We start from the raw sequence: 12,421 nt of genomic DNA, 5'->3' as shown, positions 1-12,421 counted from the left end.
TATATACAAGAGATACAATATACAATAGAATATTACTCAACCATCAGAAAGGATGAAAGTTTACCATTTACACTGGATGGAACTAGAGGGTATTATGCTCAGTGAAATAAGTCAGTCAGAGAAAGACAATTATCATATGTTTTCACTCACATGAGGTATATAAGAACCAGTGCAGGGGATCATAGGATAAGGGAAGGAAAACAAAATGGGAAGAAATCATAGAGGGAGACAAATCATGAGAGACTCTGACCTGTGGGAAAGGAACTGAGAATTTCTGGAGGTGATTGGGGAATAGGGTAACTGGGTGATAGGCATTAAGGATGGCAGGTAATGTAATGAACAATGGGTGTTATATGCAACTGATGAATTGTTGAACTCTACATCTGAAACCAATGGTGTACTACAAGTTGGCTAATTGAATTTAAATTAAGAAATGTATTTACTTAAGCAGCATAGATGATATCTAATTTATTCCTTTAACTAGGGGATATAATTCCTACATAATTGTATTAATACAATATTGTGCTCATTTTTCTTTGTCTCATTTTTAATTATTACATATTTTCTTAAACAATCAGAACACAGATTTCCTTGCACAATGGACAATCTCACAGAAGTGACAGAGTTCCTGCTCATGGGGTTTTCTGACATCTGTGAGCTACAGATACTTCATGTTGGAGTGTTTCTGCTGGTTTATCTGACAGCACTGGTGTGGCACCTTCTCATCATGATAATCATTACTTTTGACCAGTATCTTCACAGACCCATGTACTTTTTTCTGAAGAACCTCTCCTTTTTGGATTTGTGCTACATCTCAGTCACTGTGCCTAAGTCAGTTCACAGCTCCTGGACTCACAATAACTCCATCTCTTACTTTGGCTGTGTGGCTCAAGTTTATTTTTTCTTTGCTTTTGCTTCTGTTGAGCTGGCCTTTCTCACTGTCATGTCCTATGACTGCTATGTTGCCATTTGTTACCCCCCCAATAAGAAGCCATTATGACACCAGAAAAATGCCATCACATAGCAGCCATTGCCTGGCTAAGTTGTTTTATTTATGAGCAGTCCACACTGGCAACATATTTAGGGATTCCATTTCAAGATACAACATAATCCACCAGTTCTTCTGTGACATCCCTCACATTTTGGCCCCAGTTTCTCATGAGGTTTTCTTTGTTGAGCTTGTGACCCTAGCTCTGAGTTCCTGCTTTGTTCTGGGATGCTTTGTTCTTATGATCATCTCCTATATCCAGATATTCTCAACAGTGCTCAGAATCCCTTCAGTGGAGAATACAGTAAAAGTCTTTTCCGCCTGCTCCCCACAGCTGATTGTTATCATGCTCTTCCTCATTACAGGACTCTTTGCTGCCTTAGGACCAATTGCCAAAACTTCATCCATTCAAGATTTGATGATTGCTCTGGCATACACAGTTTTGCCTCCTTTCCTGAATCCCATCATATATAGTCTTAGAAACAAGGAGATTAAAGCAGCTGTTTGGAGAATATTTGGGAAGATAATTTCCCTGCGAATGTAGAACACTTAGATTTTGCTAATACAAGATCTTTTAAAAAGACCAGGAGAGCATAAATACCTTAAGAAAAAATATATAGGAAAAACCGTTGAGAGACAGAATATTTCCAGGCCATATTTAGAAATAAATACAAGTGTGTCTTTAAAAAATAAAATATCTCAATATTAAATATTGCAAAATTTTATAACTACAACCTTCTGTGGTGTTCCATTCCTTCATTTATTTATTTTTTATTTAAATTCAATTAGCCAAAGTATACTACATCGTTATTTATATAATGTTCAATGATTCATTAGTTGAATATAACACACAGTGCTCAGCATACCATGTGCCCTCTTTAATTTCCTTCACACAGTTACCCCATCCCCTCACCTACCACCCACAATCAACCCTCAGTTTCTTTCCTGTAGTTAAGAGTTTCGCATGGATTATCTCCCTCTCTGATGATTTCACATTCAGTTTTCCCTCCCTTTCTCTATTGTCCTCTACACTATTCCTTATGTTCCACATGAATGAACATATGATAATTGTCTTTCTCTGCTTTTTTTGCTTACTATAATCCCCTCCAGTTCCATTGATGTTCATGTAAATGGTAGATATTCATCCTTTCCAATGGCTATTATTCCTTGTGTACATGAACCACATCCATCTTCTTTATCTATTCATCTTCTGAAGAACATTTTGACTCTATCCATAGTTTGGCTATTGTGGACGTTGCTGCTATGAACATTGGGGTGCAGGTGCCCCTTCATTTCACTACATCACTATCTTTGGGGGTAAATACCCCATAGTGTAATTGCTGGATCATAAAGTAGCTCATTTTTAACTTCCTGGGGAAGTTAAATACTGTTTTCCAGAGTGACTGTACCAGCTTGCATTCCTACCAACAGGGTCCCCTTTCTCCACATCCTTGCCAACACTTGTTTCCTGTCTTGTTAATTTTTGCCACTGTAACCAGTGAAAGGTGTATCTCGTTGTGGTTTTCATTTGTATTTCCATGATGGCAAGTGATGTGGAGCATTTTTCATGTGCCTGTTGGCCATTTGTATGTCTTCTTTGGACAAGTGTCTGTTCATGTCTTCTGCCCATTTTTTTGACTACATTATTTGGTTTTTGGATGTTGAGTTTGGTAAGTTCTTTATAGACCTTGGATACCAGCCCTTTATCTGATATATCATTTGCAAATATTTTCTCCCATTTGGTAGTTTGTCTTTTAGTTTTGTTGACTGTTTCCTTTGCTGTGAAGATGCTTTTTATCTTAATGAAGCCCCAATAATTTATTTTTGCTTTGTTTCCCTTTCCTTTATAGACTTGTCTTGGAAAAAGTGGCTGTGTCCATGGTTTATAAGGTTGTAACCTGTGTTCTCCTCTAGAATTTTGATGGATTCCTGTGTCACATTTAGGTCCTTCTTCCATTTTGAGTTTATCTTTCTGTATGTTGTAAGAGAATGGTCCAGTTTCATTTTTCTGCATGTGGCTGTCCAATTTTCCCAATACCATTTATTGAAGAGACTGCCTTTTTTTCCATTGGATATTATTTCCTGATTTGTTGACGACTAGTGGACCATAGAGATAAGGGTCCATTTCTGGGATCTCTGTTTTGTTCCACTGATAAATGTGTCTGTTTTTGTGTGTCAATACCATTCTTTCTTGATGATCACAGATTTGTAATATATAGTTAGAAGTCAAGCATTGTAATGCACCCAGCTTTACTTGTCCTTTGCAACAATCCCCTTGTGATTCAGAGTCTTCTCTGGTTCCATACAAATTTTTGGATTGTTTGTTCCAGCTCTGCAAAAAATGGCGATGGTATTTATTTTTTTCAGTATTTAAATTTATTTTTTTCAGTGTAACAGTATTCATTGTCTTTGCACAACACCCAGTGCTCCATGCAATACGTGCCCTCCCTATTACCCATCACCTGTTCCCCCAACCTCCCACCCCTGACCCTTCAAAACCCTCTAGTTGTTTTTCAGTCCATAGTCTCTTATGGTTTGCCTCACTTTCCAATTTTTATTTTTTATAAATATATAATGTATTTTTATCCCCAGGGGTACAGGTCTGTGAATCGCCAGGTTTACACACTTCACAGCACTCATGATAGCACATACCCTCCCCAATGTCCATAACCCACTCCCCCTCTCCCAACCCCCCCTCCCCACAGCAACCACCCATTTGTTTTGTGAGATTAAGAGTCATTTATGGTTTGTCTCCCTCCCAATCCCATCTTGTTTCATTTATTCTTCTTATGTCCCCCTAACCCCCCATGTTGCATCTCCATGTCCTCATATCAGGGAGATCATATGATAGTTGTCTTTCTCCGATTGACTTATTTCACTAAGCATGATACCCTCTAGTTCCATCCATGTCATCGCAAATGGCAAGATTTCATTTCTTTTGATGGCTGCATAGTATTCCATTGTGTATATATACCACATCTTCTTTATCCATTCATCTGTTGATGGACATCTAGTTTCTTTCCATAGTTTGGCTATTGTGGACATTGCTGCTATTAACATTAGGGTACATGTGCCCCTTTGGATCACTGCGTTTGTATCTTTAGGGTAAATACCCAGTAGTGCAATTGCTGGGTCATAGGGTAGTTCTATTTTCAACATTTTGAGGAACCTCCATGCTGTTTTCCAGAGTGGTTGCACCAGCTTGCATTCCCACCAACAGTGGAGGAGGGTTCCCCTTTCTCCGCATCCTCGCCAGCTTCTGTCATTTCCTGACTTGTTCATTTTAGCCATTCTGACTGGTGTGAGGTGATATCTCACTGTGGTTTTGATTTGTATTTCCCTGATGCCGAGTGATGAGGAGCACTTTTTCATGTGTTCTGTTGGCAATCTGGATGTCTTCTTTGCAGAAATGTCTGTTCATGTCCTCTGCCCATTTCTTGATTGGATTGTTTGTTCATTGTGTGTTGAGTTTGTTAAGTTCCTTATAGATTTTGGACACTAGTCCTTTATCTGATATGTCGTTTGCAAATATCTTCTCCCATTCTGTCAGTTGTCTTTTGGTTTTGTTAACTGTTGCCTTTGCTGTGCAAAAGCTTTTGATCTTGATGAAATCCCAATAGTTCATTTTTGCCCTTGCTTCCCTTGCCTATGCCGATGTTCCTAGGAAGATGTTGCTATGGCTGAGGTCGAAGAGGTTGCTGCCTGCATTCTCCTCAAGGATTTTGATGGATTCCTATCTCACATTGAGGTCCTTCATCCGTTTTGAGTCTATTTTCATGTGTGGTGTAAGGAAGTGGTCCAATTTCATTTTTCTGCATGTGGCTGTCCAATTTTACCAGCACCATTTATTGAAGAGGCTGTCTTGTTTCCATTGGACATTCTTTCCTGCTTTGTCAAAGATTAGTTGACCATGGAGTTGAAGGTCTATTTCTGGGCTCTCTATTCTGTTCCATTGATCTATGTGTCTGTTTTAGTGCCAGTACCATGCTGTCTTGATGATGACAGCTTTGTAATAGAGCTTGAAGTCTGGAATTGTGATGCCACCCACTTTGGCTTTGTTCTTCAATATTCCTTTGGCTATTCGAGGTCTTTTCTGGTTCCATATAAATTTTAGGATTATTTGTTCCATTTCTTTGAAAAAAAATGGATGGTATTTTGATAGGGATTGCATTAAATGTATAGATTGCTTTAGGTAGCATAGACATTTTCACAATATTTATTCTTCCAATCCAGGAGCATGGAACATTTTTCCATTTCTTTGTTTCTTCCTCAATTTCTTTCATGAGTACTTTATAGTTTTCTGCGTATATATTCTTAGCCTCTTTGGTTAGGTTTATTCCTAGGTATCTTATAGTTTTGGGTGCAATTGTAAATGGGGTTGACTCCTTAATTTCTCTTTCTTCTGTCTTGTTGTTGGTGTACAGAAATGCAACTGATTTCTGTGCATTGATTTTATATCCTGACACTTTACTGAATTCCTGTACAAGTTCTAGCAGTTTTGGAGTGGAGTCTTTTGTGTTTTCCACATATAGTATCATATCATCTGCGAAGAGTGATAGTTTGACTTCTTCTTTGCCAATTTGGATGCCTTTAATTTCTTTTTGTTGTCTGATTGCTGAGGCTAGGACTTCTAGTACTATGTTGAATAGCAGTGGTGATAATGGATATCCCTGCCATGTTCCTGACCTTAGCGGAAAAGCTTTCAGTTTTTCTCCACTGAGAATGATATTTGCAGTGGGTTTTTCATAGATGGCTTTGATAATATTGAGGTTTGTGCCCTCTATCCCTACACTTTGAAGAGTTTTGATCAGGAAGGGGTGCTGTACTTTGTCAAATGCTTTTTCAGCATCTATTGAGAGTATCATATGTTTCTTGTTCTTTCTTTTATTAATGTGTTGTATCACATTGATTGATTTGTGGATGTTGAACCAACCCTGCAGCCCTGGAATAAATCCCACTCGATCGTGGTGAACAATCCTTTTAATGTACTGTTGAATCCTATTGGCTAGTATTTTGGCGAGAATTTTTGCATCTGTGTTCATCAAGGATATTGGTCTGTAGTTCTCTTTTTTGGTGGGATCCTTGACTGGTTTTGGGATCAAGGTGATGCTGGCCTCATAAAATGAGTTTGGAAGTTTTCCTTCCATTTCTATTTTTTGGAAACTATTTTAGTTTCAGGAGAATAGGAATTAGTTCTTCTTTAAATATTTGGTAGAATTCCCCTGGAAGCAGTCTGGCCCTGGGCTTCTGTTTCTTTGGAGATTTTTGATGACTATTTCAATCTCCTTACTGGTTATGGGCCTATTCAGGTTTTCTATTTCTTCCTGGTTCAGTTGTGGTAGTTTATATGTCTCTAGGAATGCATCCATTTCTTCCAGATTGTCCAATTTGTTGGCGTAGAGTTGCTCATAGTATGTTCTTATAATTGTCTGTATTTCTTTGGTGTTAGCTGTGATCTCTCCTCTTTCATTCATGATTTTATTTATTTGGGTCCTTTCTCTTTTCTTTTTGATGAGTCTGGCCAGGGATTTGTCAATCTTATTGATTCTTTCCAAGAACCACCTCCTAGTTTCATTGATTTTTTCTATTGTTTTTTTTTGTTGTTGTTTGTTTCTATTTCATTGATTACTGCTCTGATCTTTATGATTTCTCTTCTCCTGCTGGGTTTAGGGTTTCTTTCTTGTTCTTTCTCCAGCTCCTTTACGTGTAGGGTTAGGTTGTGTACTTGAGACTTTTCTTGTTTCTTGAGAAAGGCTTGTACCGCTATATATTTTCCTCTCAGGACTGCCTTTGTTGTGTCTCACAGATTTTGAACCATTGTGGTTTCATTATCATTTGTTTCCATGATTTTTTTCAATTCTTCTTTAATTTCCTGGTTGACCCATTCATTCTTTAGAAGGATGCTGTTTAGTCTCCATGTATTTTGGTTCTTTCCAGCTTTCCTCTTGTGATTGTGTTCTAGCTTCAGAGCATTGTGGTCTGAAAACATGAACGGAATGATCCTAATCTTTTGATACCAGTTGAGACCTGATTTGTGACCCAGGATGTGATCTATTCTGGAGACGGTTCCATGTGCACTAGAGAAGAATGTGTATTCTGTTGCTTTGGGATGAAATGTTCTGAATATATCTGTGATGTCCATCTGGTCCAGTGTGTCATTTAAGCCCTTTATTTCCTTGTTGATCTTTTGCTTGAATGATCTGTCCATTTCAGTGAGGGGGGTGTTAAAGTCCCCTACTATTATTGTATTATTATTGATGTGTTTCTTTGATTTTGTTATTAATTGGTTGATATAGTTGGCTGCTCCCACGTTAGGGGCATAGATATTTAAAATTGTTAGATCTTCTTGTTGGACAGACCCTTTGAGTAGGATATAGTATCCTTCCTCATCTCTTATTATAGTCTTTGGCTTAAAATCTAATTGATCTGATATAAGGATTGCCACCCCAGCTTTCTTCTGATGCCCATTAGCATGGTAAATTGTTTTCCACCCCCTCACTTTAAATCTGGTGGTGTCTTCGCATCTAAAATGAGTTTCTTGTAGGCAACATACTGATGGGTTTTGTTTTTTTATCCATTCTGATACCCTGTGTCTTTTGATTGGGGCATTTAGCCCATTAACATTCAGGGTAACTATTGAGAGATATGAATTTAGTGCCATTGTATTGCCTGTAAGGTGACTGTTACTGTATACTGTCTCTGTACCTTTCTGATCTACTACTTTTAGGCTCTCTCTTTGCTTAGAGGACCCCTTTCAATATTTCCTGTAGAGCTGGTTTGGTGTTTGCAAATTCTTTCAGCTTTTGTTTGTCCTGGAAGCTTTTTATCTCTCCTTCTATTTTCAATGATAGCCTAGCTGGATAGAGTATTCTTGGCTGCATGTTTTTCTCGTTGAGTGCTCTGAATATATCATGCCAGCTCTTTCTGGCCTGCCAGGTCTCTGTGGATAAGTCTGCTGCCAATCTAATATTTTTACTGTTGTATGTTATAGACTTCTTTTCCCGGGCTGCTTTCAGGATTTTCTCTTTGTCACTAAGACTTGTAAATTTTACTATTAGGTGACGGGGTGTGGACCTATTCTTGTTGACTTTGAGGGGGGTTCTCTGCATCTCCTGGATTTTGATGCTTGTTCCCTTTGCCATATTAGGGAAATTCTCTCCAATGATTCTCTCCAATAGACCTTCTGCTCCCCTCTCTCTTTCTTCTTCTTCTGGAATCCCAATTATTCTAATGTTGTTTCGTCTTATGGTGTCACTTATCTCTCGAATTCTCCCCTCGTGGTCCAGTAGCTGTTTGTCCTTCTTTTGCTCTGCTTCTTTATTCTCTGTCATTTGGTCTTCTATATCACTAATTCTTTCTTCTGCCTCATTGATCCTAGCAGTGAGAGCCTCCATTTTTTATTGCACCTCATTAATAGCTTTTTGGATTTCAACTTGGTTAGATTTTAGTTCTTTAATTTCTCCAGAAAGGGCTTTTATATCTCCAGAGTGGGTTTCTCTAATATCTTCCATGCCTTTTTCGAACCCAGCTAGAATGTTCAGCTTCGTCATTCTGAACTCCTGATCTGACATATTACCAATGTCTGTGTTGATTAGGTCCCTAGCCTTCAGTACTGCCTCTTGTTCTTTTGTTTGTGGTGATTTTTTCCGCCTTGTCATTTTGTCCAGATAAGAGAATATGAAGGAGCAAATAAACTACTAAAAGGGTGGCAAAGACCCCAGAAAAATGCGCTGTAACCAAATCAGAAGAGACCCCAAATTTTGAGGTGGAGAAAGGGGATAAAAATAGGTTCAGAAAAAAAAAGTAAAAAATTTAAAAAATAAAACAAATAAGGAAAAAATATAAAAAGGAGAGAATATATATATATATATTTAGATAAACTAGTCAAAAAACGTTAAAAAAGAAAAGGGTAAAAGTTTTAAAAAAATTAGCAGAAGAAGAAAAAAGAAAGAAAAAAAATGAAAAAAGAAAAAATAATTGAATTAACCGCAAGAGTAAAGAATCATGGGGAGAAAGCCATGAGTTCTGTGCTTTGCTTTCTCCTCCTCTGGAATTCCGCTTCTGTCTTAGGAATTGAACCTGCTTTCCTTGATAGATGAACTTCGTCCTGGCTGGATATTTTGTTAATCTTCTGGGGGAGGGGCCTGTTGTAGTGACTCTCAAGTGTCTTTGCCCGAGGCGGGATTGCATCGCCCTTTCGGGGTTCGGACTGAGTAATCAGCTCAGGTTCGCTTTTGGGAGCTTCTGTTCCCTGAACGCTTTCTGTAGAGTTCCGGAGGACGGGAATGAAAATGGTGGCCTCCAGTCTCCATCCCGGAGGAGCCGAGAGCCCGGCGCCCCACTCCTCAGTGCGCCCCCAGAGGACAGCACCCAATCACTCCTGTATCCCCAGCCTCCAGCCATGCTCTGAGCTCACCCAGCCCGCGACCAGTTCAAGGTAACACTGAGCTGAGAGTTCAGTCCTCGGCTCTGTCTCTGCAGCCGGCTTCTCTGTTCTAATACCTGCAAGCTCTGTGACACTCCGACACCCCCGATCCTTCTGTGACCCTGCGGAACCTGTGGCCATGCTGACCCCGCATGGGCTTCACCCCGGTTTAGCCTCTGGAGCAATGTCCCTCAGTGGAACAGACTTTTAAAAGTCCTGATTTTGTGCTCCATTCCTCCGCCACTTGTTGGGAGCCGGCCCCTCACCCCACGGTCTATTCTCCCATCGTTTTAGATTCATTTCTCCACCAGTCCTACCTTTCCGAAAGTGGTTGATTTTCTTTTTCTAGAATTGCTGTTCTTCTTCTCTTCGATCTCCCATTGGATTTGTAGGTGTTTGCAATGTTTAGATAAGCTATCGAGCTGATCTCCTGCTACCTGATATAGTCTCAGCCTGCTACTTCTCTGCCATCTTGACTCCTCCTCATCTGTTGATGGTATTTTGATAGAGATTGCATTGAGTGTGTAGATTGTTTTAGGCAACATGACAATTTCACAATATTTAATCTTTCAATCCATGAGCATGGATTATTTTTCCAAATCTTTGTGTCCTCCTCAATTTCTTTTGTAAGTGTTCTGTATTTTCTAGAGTATAGATTCTATTCCTTTTGGTTAGGTTTATTCCTAGGTACCTTATGGTTTTTGTGCAATTGTGAATGGGATAAATTCCTTAATTTCCCTTTCTTCAGTCACATTGTGTATAGAAATTCAGCTGATTTCTGTGCGTTGATTTTGTGTCTTGCCATGTTGCTGAATTGCTGTATGAATTATAACAATTTTGGTGTGGAGTCTTTTGTATTTTCAACATAGAGTATCATGTATCTATGAAGAGAAAGAGCTTGAGTTCTTTGCTAATGTGAATAGCATTTCTTTCTTTCTTTTCTTTTTTTTTTGTTTATTTACAGCATAGCAGTGTTCATTATTTTGGCATCACACCCAGTGCTCCATGCAGTACATGTCCTCCATATTACCCACCACCTGGTAGCATTTATTTCTTTTTGTTGTCTGATTGTGGAGGATAGGAATGCTAGTACTATGCTGAACAATAATGGTGAGAGTCAGCATCTTTATTCTGTTCCTGACCTTAAGAGAAAAGCTTTCCATTTTTCACCATTGAGAATTATATTTGCTGTGGGCTTTTTGCAGATGGCTTTGATGATACTGAGTAATGTTCTGTCTATCCCAATACTTTGAAGAGTCTTAATCAAGAAACTATGCTGTTTTGTTGTTGTTATTGTTGTTGTTGTTGTTGAGTACCTTCTCTGCATCAATTGAGAGGATTATATGGTCCTTGTTTTTTCTTTCATTAATGTGATCTATCACGTTGATTGACTTATGGATGTTGAACCACCCTTGAAACCAGGAATAAATCCCCCCTAGTCCTGGTGAATATTCCTTTTAATATTCTCTCAGATCCTTTTGGCTAGTATCTTGGTGAGAATTTTGGCATCCATGTTCACCAGGGATATTGGTCTGTAATTCTCCTTTTTGATGGGTTCTTTCTCAGTTTGGGGATCAAGGTAATCAAGGTAATGCTGACCTCATAAAATGAGTTTGCAAGTTTTCCTTCCATTTTCTTTCTTTCTTTCAACAGCTTCAGAAGAATAGGAATCAGTTCTTTATGTGTTTGTTAGATATCCCCTGGGAAGCCATCTGGTTCTGGACTCTTGTTTGTTGGGAGATTTTTGATTATTGCTTCGATTTCCTTGCTGGTTATGGGTCTGTTCAAGTTTTCTATTTCTTCCCGTTTCAGTTTTGGTCATTTATATGTTTCTAAGAATGTACCTATTTCTTCCAGTTTGACTGATTTTTTGGGATTAAGTTTCTCAAAATATGATCTTATAACTCTATTCCTTAGTGTTGGTCATGTTATCTCCTATTTCATTCATGATCTTATTAATTTGGCCCCTTTCATTTTTCTTTTTGATAAGCCTGGCTAGAGGTTTTCGATCTTTTAATTCTTTCAAAGAACAAGTTCCTAGTTTTGTTGATCTATTCTAATGTTCTTTTGGTTTTATTTCATTGATTTCTGTTATAATCTATATTATTCTTCTATTCCTGCTTGGGTTAGGCTTTATTTGCTGTTCTTTCTCCAACTTCTTGAGGTGTACAGTTAGGTTGTATATTTGAGATTTTTCTTGTTTCTTGAGACAGCCTTGTGTTGATACATCCTTCCCTCTTAGTACCACTTTTGCTGCATCCCACAGATTTTAATAGTTGTGTTTTCATTTTCCTTCACTTCCTTGATTATTTTTAATTCTTCTTTAATTTCGTGGCTGACCCATTCATTATTTAGCAGGATGTCCTTTAACCTCCAAGTATTTCAACTCCTTCCAAATTTCCTCTTGTGACTGAATTACAGTTTCAAATCATTGTGGTCTGAAAATATGCAGGGAATAATCCAGTCTTTTGATATCAGTAGAGACCTGATTTGTGACTCTGTGTGTGATTGATTCTTGAGAATGTTACATGTAGACTGGAGAACAGTGTGTGTTCTCTTACTTTAGGATGGAATGCTCTCTATGTATCTATGAAATCCATCTGTGTTATCCAGAGTCCAATGTGTTATTCAAAACCCTTATTTCCTTTTTGATCTTCCACTGAGGTGATCTGTCCATTGCTCTTAGTTGGATGTTAAAGTCCGCTACTATTACTGTATTATTCTCAATGTGTTTCTTTAATTTATTAACTGGTTGATATAATTGACTGTTCCCAAATTAGAGGCATAAATATTTGTAATTGTTACATCTCCTTGTTGGATAGACCCTTTAAGTATGATATCATGTTCCTCTTCATCCCTTAGTACAGTCTTTTACACATTTTCACCATGGTTCTGCTGCTTGCTGGGCCCCTGACCAGACAGTGATCACCTGATTGTACTTGGGTTCACAGTTTATCACAAAACTGAACTGAAAGCTTACTCCTGTGCTTGAGGATTGCAGCCAGCAT

The 12,421-nt window shown here is 38.5% G+C and overlaps 1 pseudogene; it reads left to right on the top strand.

Annotated features, from left to right (window-relative positions):
• The first annotated feature begins 598 nt into the window (after positions 1-598).
• Positions 599-1,532, top strand: LOC123938092 (annotated as a pseudogene).
• Positions 1,533-12,421: the final 10,889 nt, after the last annotated feature.

The sequence above is a fragment of the Meles meles genome, chromosome 3 (assembly GCF_922984935.1).
Source record: "Meles meles chromosome 3, mMelMel3.1 paternal haplotype, whole genome shotgun sequence".
Taxonomy (NCBI): Eukaryota; Metazoa; Chordata; class Mammalia; order Carnivora; family Mustelidae; genus Meles; species Meles meles.
Note: the sequence above shows the minus strand (reverse complement) of the source record. Positions and strands in the feature narration are given on the sequence as shown.